The sequence below is a fragment of the Peromyscus maniculatus genome, chromosome 6 (genome assembly GCF_049852395.1).
Source record: "Peromyscus maniculatus bairdii isolate BWxNUB_F1_BW_parent chromosome 6, HU_Pman_BW_mat_3.1, whole genome shotgun sequence".
NCBI classification, from domain to species: domain Eukaryota; kingdom Metazoa; phylum Chordata; class Mammalia; order Rodentia; family Cricetidae; genus Peromyscus; species Peromyscus maniculatus.
Genome location: NC_134857.1, coordinates 86,726,199 through 86,735,941, shown reverse-complemented (window position 1 = coordinate 86,735,941; position 9,743 = coordinate 86,726,199). Strand labels below are relative to the sequence as shown.

At 39.8% G+C, this 9,743-nt stretch overlaps 1 pseudogene; it reads right to left on the bottom strand.

The window, feature by feature from the left end:
- Positions 1–4,054: 4,054 nt before the first annotated feature.
- Positions 4,055–4,985, bottom strand: LOC143266853 (ubiquitin domain-containing protein 2 pseudogene; annotated as a pseudogene).
- Positions 4,986–9,743: the final 4,758 nt, after the last annotated feature.

The window sequence follows — 9,743 nt, the reverse complement described above, 5'->3', positions numbered from 1 at the left end:
CCTAACATCAACTGAAGTCTCCAGAAAGAAGATGGGGCCCCACAACAACAACAATTCCATGTGGACAATAGTAATATCATTAAGCTGACAAACATCATTCACAGTTCAGCTTTGAACTACAAGGTGCTCAGAGCAATTTTGAGATGACTAGCTGAGATGATCCAGTCTCAAAGACTACTTGAATAAGGACTTGAGATAAACCCTGAACTTTGGCATTATACACAGACTGGATAATGAAGGATATAGTTACCTTTCCTAGAATTTGACAATTAACCTAAAATTTTTCTTTCAGGATAAAGAAAACTTCGCCCATACCCAGCAGGAAGCAATTTTAAGAATACGACGCCCACATTCCCAAAGAGGTGGTGTGGGGCGGGTGGTTTTTTTGGTCTTTTTAATGGATTTGGGGTCTGGGATAATTTTCAGTATTTAGGGGGGTTGGTTACAAGTTGTTGTCAAGGGTTAGGAAAAAGGCTAAGTAAAGGAGATTAGATTTAAGGTTCTTATTTTTAAAAAAGGAAGGAAAAGAAAGAAATAAAAGAAAAAGACAATTACTAGTTTTAAATACTTTACATTGGATTGGATTGTTTTATATTGTATACAAATTTGAAACTGATATTGTTAGAAAATGCTATATGTATATTTCTAATTGTATTTATACCATTCATTTAACAATGTAATGCAAATTTCTGATCCTTGAATGTTATTATTACCAACTATTAGGATATAAAGAAATGAAAGTTAGTAGTTAGACATTACAATAGAACTTGTAGTCAGATTAGATATATTTTAAAAATTGAGCAGAGATGTTTTAGACAGATCATCTTCAAACCCTTCAGAGATCTACAGAATATAGCATTTAAAATGTTTTAATAACTTAGAAAATTTTTCTTTTTTGAGACATGTCGGCTCCTGTCAGTACCAATCTACTTCAGAGAAAATATGGGCATTGAAGAAACTGCATATGGAGTCAACTTTCGTTGTAGCAAAAGTTAGCCACTGGACAAAAAAGTATCCTCTAATCAACAGGACAAAATGGACAGACAGATCACGAAACAAGGGACTACTGATTCTTGCCAAAACAAAGTGTGGTTATGGCTTTATCAAAAGGAATCTTCTGAGGCCAGGACAATATGGCCCCATCCCTGAGGTGGCCTTCGCATCCGGAAAAGGTACGGTGCCCTTTTCTTTGAAGGCAGCTTAACAGGCAGAGGGCCGATGGCTTCTGTTGTGCAATGGAACAGCAGCTAAAAGCTCATACCTCTTGAAAGTAGACTGGCATTTAATAGAGGGATGTGGAGAAGAAGTGGATGCTGAGATGAAGCCATATATACACAGCCAAGAAGAATGAACAGCTGAATTAAAAAACTGTCAACAATTTCCAGAATTTAAAATCCTCAATCATGACAGGACACTAGTGGAATTCAGGTGTTTCTGGTACGTGGACTGCTCTCACCCAATGTGAGGTTGAACTGTTGACCTTGTGTACATCCTACATCACAAATGAGTCTGTCAGATACACTAAGCCTATAGGCTGAAGATGATGCCCCAACACTGCGGAGAAACCTCAGGTGACTGCTCAGGCAGCTGGCTGTTTCTGTCAACTCACAAATTTTTTGGAAGTTGCTTGCATGCGCTTCCTGTTTTTATTTTTATTAGCTAATATTATTCCCTTCTTGGGTCTCTGAGGGAGTTGAAGATTAGTTAGTTATGGTTGAAGATTAGTTAGTTATAGTTGAAAATTAATTAGGATAGAAAGTGCATTAGATACATCTTGGATTTACCAAAATAGGATAGATAATGGAATTATTTTCTCTGATTCGTCAAATACCTGTTTAGGTATTTATTACTTGTATATATTGTATATAGTTATTGTACTTTTGTATATAGTTTTTCTTTTTTTCTTTTTTTTTTTTTAAAGTTGAACCTTTTTTTTTTTTTTAAAAAAAGCACAAAACCCCTACATACTAAAATTATACACATCAAGTATTGATCCAATCTTACATCAATCTATTGACAATTACCAGCACCATGTTTTTTTCTCACCTAGGTTAAACACTCCTGGAGGATCGTTATTCAAAGTATATGTTCCTTTAAAATAAAAAATTGTTTTTTTGTTTGTTTGGTTTTTCGAGACAGGGTTTCTCTCTGTGTGTAGTTTTGGTGCCTGTCCTGGATCTCGCTCTGTAGCCCAGGCTGGCCTCGAATTCACAGAGATCCACCTGGCTCTGCCTCCCAAGTGCTGGGACTAAAGGCATGTGCCACCACCACCGCCTGGCTAAAATAAAAAACTCTTAAGAGAGGTCAACCCTCAAGAAACAAACAAGACCTTTTACCAAACATAGATTATTGGTGACACCATCAAATTTCCTTTAGAAAAATAATAGGTTTAAACACTTTTCCAGTTGATGGACTGGAAATATTGTTGCTCAGTGTGGCAAATGAATCAACCCTCTAGATGGTAGGCCAAAGCACTGAGATGCCCTGGAGCCTCCACACAGAAATGTGAGCACCTTCCTTGTTGCTAAAGCTGTGCGCTTCACTTGAATTTAGACTCAAATCACCATTAAGTCTAAATTAGGTGTAGTCACAAACTTTAAAATGATGAACAGAATTAGGAAAGTGGTTAAAAGTTCTCAGGAACATAAGTTACAATTACAGATATATTTAAACAGGCTATAGGAAATTTAAAGCCACTTTAAACATTACATTTTAAACTACTTAGCAGTTTCATTTTGCCACTAAAATTATGGGGTTTTATATCAAATAGGTGTTGAAGGTTTGGTTTTTCCCTACCGAGAAGAGCATAGAGCCCTCTACTGTTCACAGATCACAGACTCTCAAGATACTGTGTGGCAGATTAGCCCCCTTCTCACGTAATCTATTTTGGAGAACAGGGTCTCGCTATGCAGCTCCAGCTGGCCTAGAACTAGCTTTGTATTCCAGACTGGTCTCAAATTCTAAGATCTGCCTACTTCTGCTCCCAAGGCCTGGGATTAAATGCATGCATTACCATGCCTGGCAGAATCAGCTTTTAAGAGGCTCCAAATTAAATACAACCCTTGGCAGCTTTCTCCAGCCTTCTCCAGAGGAGGTAAGGCTGGCCTCACTGTGTTCCAGTCCTTCAACCTCATGTGCAGATGGTGGTGGACTCATCTCTCTGTGGGAAGGTCTAGGAGGAATACTGCCACCCACAATGACTAAAGTCAGAGTAAAGTGAAATGCACTCAGGTCTACAGCTAGGGGCCACCATTTGTTCTTTCTCACCAGCACTGTTTAAGTGACACCAGTAAACCTTCACACTTTACATTTTTGAGTTGGAGTTTTCTCCAAGGTTGAGAATAGGCACAGTTTTCCCAGGAACAGGCAGAGAAGGTTAAACTTACATCCCCTGCAAGGTGGGGAAGAGAGGATTGCTTTGTATTCTGAGTGGCAGCAGCTGTACTCCATGTCCATGTTGCCTGGCCCAGAAATAGCTAGATGGGGTCAGTCAGCTCCACAAACAGCCACCGAGGGCAGCGGGACTCGTGAAGGCAGTACATAGTAGCTGGCCGTCTGGGTACCACAGACATTTTAAAACAAACTGCAGCAAGACAACTTCTCAACTGAGAACGAGGACTCTGACTACTCACTATATTACTGTCTAGTGTTCCAGAGGGTGCCTGCTGCCAGTGTGCTGGACGGCAGCAGAATTGAATGAATGTGAATTAGGAGCACGACTTGGGGGAGGGGAGAACACTGACAACTCCCAGTCTCCACTGCTTCCTGGTGGAGTAGGAATACAAACCCAGAGAAAAACAAACCCTCTTTAGGTTCCACTAACGGGGAAAAAAAAAAAAAAAAAGTTTTGTAACCGTTATGATAGTTCTGGAAATAGAATTTGACATATACATTTTAAAAATTCTATATCCAAAAGGTGCTTGGTGCTGTTCTTGATGGGTCTCGTGTCTGTTTACACTCCAAATCATTTAAATACAGCCATTACATAGTCGATAAATGTTTTAAAATAAATGGTTATCTATTTCTTAACTACCTCTCAAATTAGAAATTGTAATTAAGAGTCCCAGAGGCTGGCTCTGTGTGTTTTATTATTTTTGTTGGTCTCCATCACAGATGGAATTTTTCACTGGTAATTCCTCAGAACTAAATCCATTCATAGGGAATTCCGAGCAGTGAAAATAAATTTCACGTCATAGAGTAGGAAATGGTAATAAAAAGGAGCCAAGGGATCTGGGAAGCAGGCAAGCCCAGCTCAGTTTTCCACTGGTGTTGGGTTTTGCACAGGCTGGCTCACAATAACCTGCACCACATAGTCCTTTGGGATCTTCAGCTCCTCCAGCTTCATCTTATCAGTGAGAGGCCTGCCGGAGAAGAACCACCGCTGGCTGCCTGGCTCCACCCCTTCTGTGGCATGTAAGCGCCTCTTCATGTGGAACACCGTGTCTGTGCTGCGCACCACAAGCTTGAGGTCTTTGCCTGTGGAGAAGCGCAGACGGAGCTGAGATTCATGTCCAGAATTGGGAGGTGGCTCAGGGATGTCCAAAGTCTCTATGTCACTCTTTTCCTCTATCATGTTGATGGGTGGCGCCAAGCAGTAGACTGGCAGCTGGTACCGGTTCCCCAGCTCATCGTAGCACTCCGTCAGTGCACCGTGTGGTAGTGTTATGTTTGCACCATCAATGATTGCCTGTGCCAGTTCATGATCATTGCTTTCAAAAGCATGTGCAGCAGCCTTCAAGGCATCCCAGATTTCTTTCCGACCTTCAAAAGCTGGTGCAGTGTCCCAAAATTCATCCCTCTTGCTGCTCAGTTGTCCATCTGTCATGGGATAATCACTTTTCCATTTTGGTTTCTCCTTTTTCAAAGGCTGGTTACGACCTAGAGCAACTCCAGTGCCGTCCGAGTTCTCGTTGAGGCTGCCCGAGGAGTCGTGCTGGGTGCCCACGCACCCGCCCATGGGGCCGCGGCCGCCACCTCAGGGCGCTCGTCCCCTATAGTTTTTCTTTTGTTAGTTATAACCTTTTGCTTTTTTTTTCTTTTTATTAAAATAGAAAAGGGGAAATGTGGTGGTATTCTAATTGTACTGAAATGTGATTTTGATTGTATGTTAATAAATAAAGTTGCCCAGGGATCAGAGCTATTAGAGCCATAGCAAGAGTGTGGCGGTGGTGGCACACGCCTTTAATCCCATAGATCTCTGTGTGTTCAGGGATACAGCCAGCATTGGAGACATATGCCTTTAAGACCTAGGGGACTGTACATTCAGACAGTGACTAGGCAGTCATGTGTTTGGGTTTACAACCAATGAGAAGGCAGAACAACATACTATGAAAGAAACGAACAGACAGGATATAGCTCTCTTTCGGGAAGCTGGGACACCGCAGGCGGAAGGGTGAGATTTTAGCTCTGAGCTCTGACCTCTCGGCTTTCTCTTTTACATTGTTTCTGTGTTTCTTATTTAATAAGACGGTTGGTTACATCAATATACCCCCACAAAAGACTGCTGGCAATGGCTGAGAGACAGCTGGGACTGACCTACTCTGGTGATGGGATGGCCAAACACCCTAATAGTTGTGCCAGAAACCCCATCCAAGGACTGAGGAATCTGGAGGCAGACAGCCACGGCTAGGGCCCTGGTGGAGTGCTGGGAGTCTAATTAGTGAGAAAGAGGAGGGTTTATATGAGAGAGAATTGTTGAAACCAAGGTTGGATAAAGCACAGGGACTAATAGCCAAATGAATGGAAACACATGAAGTATGAACCAAAGGCTGAGGGACCCCCAACTGGATCAGGCCCTCTGAATAGGTGAGACAGTTGATTGGCTTGATCTGTTTGGGAGGCATCTAGGCAGTGGTACCAGGTCCTGGGCTCATTGCATGAGTTAGCTGTTTGAAACCTGGGGCTTATGCAGGGATGCTTGGCTCAATCTGGGAGGAGGGGACTGGACCTGCCTGGACTGAGTCTATCAGGTGGATCTCAGTCCTCGGGGGAGGCCTTGATCTGGAGGTGGTGGGAATGGGGGGTTGGCTGGGGTTAAGGGGAGGGGGCAGGAAGGGAGAGAACAAGGGGATCTGTAGCTGTCATGTAGAACTGAATAGTATTGCAAAATAAAAATAAGATAGATTATGTTGTGTGTGTCCTACAGACATTTGAAAGACGCTATAGAATTTAGGATATGACAAGTGACGAAACATGGCAACATATAAAATCGTACATTTATTTTGTGTCTGAAATTCATGACTTTCATGATTCTTGTTTGCAGTCCTGTCTGTACTCTACCTAGGTTTGAGTTAGGCACTGTTGACTTTCTAAGGTGAAGATTCATAAGAGTTAGTTTTATTTAGAGCAGGCACACCCTGCACAAGTAATAGTTAGAATGAGCCAAAGTACCTTGATGAAGGAGAATGAACTCAAACCATTTTTATCTTAAATGAATTATTATTATTCATTTGATATGTGCGCATGTGTTTCTTTGCATGTATATCTATAAGCTTGGCTCAAGAAGGCCCAGAAAAGTTATCATATCTCATGAAACTGGAGTTACAGACAAATGTTAGACGCTATGTCAGTGCTGAGGATCAGGTCATGGTACTCTGGAATAGCTACAAGTGTTCTTAACTATTGACATCATTTCAGATGGTCATTTACTACTCCAGCACAAGCCGTAGATACTTTTCCAAAGTCTCCAAACAAAGTTATAAAGCAGCATCCCAAAGATGAGTGTCCTCTATTTACAAGCATGCAAGGTTTCCAGAATGGGACAAATCTCTCATTGGGGTGGCTGTGGACCTTGTTGTCAATCAAGATATTGAAGAGTGAAGCAGACACTGAGGTGGTTACATCAGCCTGGGTTTGTTGTTCTCATTTACCTCCTGCTCAACAGCCTTATCCTTTTACTATAGAAAGTTAGAGGAGGGCAATAGGAAGTGCATTTCTCATCCTTAATAATGAAGAAAATTCAACTTATTCAAAGTTCTTTAACATACTTTGTGTTACTTACTGTGGCAATATTTTGGCAAAGTCTATGTGATGGATAGCAGTGAAATTTACAAAACTCTAGCCTGCATGTAGTTACAAAGTTTCAGTAAATTCTACAGAAAAGTTGTAGTAGTAGTAGTAGCTTTTCATGACCAATATATGTGTTTCAGATTCATATTCAGAGCTCAGTCATCTTCTCCACAATCTAAATCTACACTTGTGATAGTAGCCTCCATCTATCCCTCAATGGTGGGGAAAATTGATACCATTTGCAATTTACAAGGATTATGACAGGAGATTGACAATCCATCTAGTGAAATGCCTACTTGGACCATAGCTATGGGCTCATGAGGCATTAATTTTTTTGAGCTATTTGTAGTTACAGTGCCATGATACTTGTTTGATGAACTGAGTTTAATTCACAAAAGGGCACTATTTGAGTATACTGGGCACATTTGCACCAGATGCCTCTGATATTTTTGACCATAAAATATGCATACAATTGGATAACATCAGGGTTTGTCTTAGGACTGAGATCAAGCCTCACTAACCAAGAAATATGCTTCTAGTCTAACTAAGTGTCATATAGTCATGTATCAACCACACTGGGCTGCTTTTGCACACTGTAGGCATCTCCTTGCCATTTTTAAAAACAGGCTGCAATAGTTCAATATGTTTCATTCTTTCCTTTCTACTTCAGGATGATCCTAATACAAAAAATTGCTTTATACCCATTTTAAATTACATTTAAAGTCTAGCACAGTGTCTGTGTTTTTCATTAACAACAGATAGTTAAGTGTTTCTGTTAACATCAGTAGACTTTGTAGCTAGGAAGCATTGTCAGTTATGACACTTAACTCATGAATATACTCAATAGGTATACTGAGAGAGTTACTTATATCATTTCTGTACCTTATTTAATCCTTTATAAAATGCACAGTGTAATATATGAATATACTCAATAGGTATACTGAGAGAGTTACTTATATCATTTCTGTACCTTATTTTATCCTTTATAAAATGCACAGTGTAATATATATGGTATCCTATGATGTAGTAACATATGAAGATGAATTTTACTGTGATTCTGTTAAGATACATACATTTCTATGCATTCTGTAAGGACTCATAAATTCCAATATTTTTAATTAATAAATAAATATTTTTAAATATGAAATTATATTCACAAATTATATTGTCAAGCCTACAATTTAATTTGAGCATATACATTTCCAACTACTCTACTGGACAGGTCAAAAAACCATCTTCTCATAACCCTATAGCTTCTTGAAATAGAGCCCTCTTCTTACTGTGTTTCACTGACTCGATTTTGCACTGCTCATGCACTCAGGAAAGAGGAGTGCTCCTATGGAGCAAAAGGTACAGTAATTCTTCTTCTAGGGATGTACTCAAAAGAACCTGAAATTCACCCTGAAGAGTGAATTTGTAACTTTGTGTCCCTAGTAACATTATGGACAATAGAAAAAATGTGTAATGATGGATATTATCTGTATAAAACTACAAACATACTGTAGTATACTGACAAATGATAAAAAATTAAAAAACATTAGAGAAATTATGCTAAGTGACAATACCAATAGACAAAATGAAAAACTGCATGTTTTAAGAATCCATGAACCAGGCAGTGGTGGCACACTCCTTTTATCCCATTATCCATGAGGCAGAGGCAGACAGATCTCTGTACAAGGCCAGCCTGGTCTACAAAGCAATTTCCAGGACAGCAGGCAACAAAGATACACAGAAAAACCCTGTCTCAAAAAATTAATCAAATATGACATCCTTAAAACAATCAAAATCACAAAACAAAAAACTGAATGGTGCTGAACAGTGCTACTATATGAAAGTTGAAGACTCACCTAGTGTTAGAAAAAATTTTGAGTTCTGTCATATAGAACTGCTTATGAAATTGTATGATAGTGCTTCTTGAAAAACATGAATATTTCTGATGTTTCTAAACCACATTCAAAGATTTTTTAACATAGTAGTGTCTATATCCACTTGACTAGAGCAAAATATATGAAAAACCAACAGTATTTGACAAGTGAATGACAGATAACAGTCATTCCATGGGATTAAGAAAGAGCATATGGCCTCCAACATTGATTTCATTAAATAAGGCTGCTTAGGAAGGATCTCCTTCAGCCTCAGTAATGGGAAGGCACCTCATGAAAAGTCCTTGAATAGCCTCCAAATCTGCCAAACCAATAGGTACTCGAAATGTTTTGGGTCCCCTGAAGGCCTGTATAAATGTCCTAGAAAACATTACTGGAAAAACAAGAGAGCAGTGTGTATCAACGGGAATCCTAGAGTCACTATGGCTGCTTGTGGAGTATGGTCAACATGGCATAGACACTTCTTCCTGCATTCTAAATTTTATGAAACACTAAATATTGCCTTCTCCCACAGCTTCCACATTCCTACAGAACCATGTTTGCAGATAGAAGATAGAAAGCAAATTAGATCCCACCAATACTCTCACAGTCTCTTTCACCACTACCACCCATGAGCAGATGACATCTCACATCAACAAAAAATTTGCTACAAATCACCCACAAAACACAAGATTTGAACATGAATTTTATTTTTAAAAGCTAGGCAGGAAATAGGAGGCTTTAAAAGAAGCATGGAGGTATGTTCAGAGCTTGGACAAAGGTAAAAGCTGAAGACCTTGTCTGGTTGCATCACAGATGGTGATGTGCATCACATACAGTTGTACTGGTGTGTGATTCAATTCAGGCAGGACC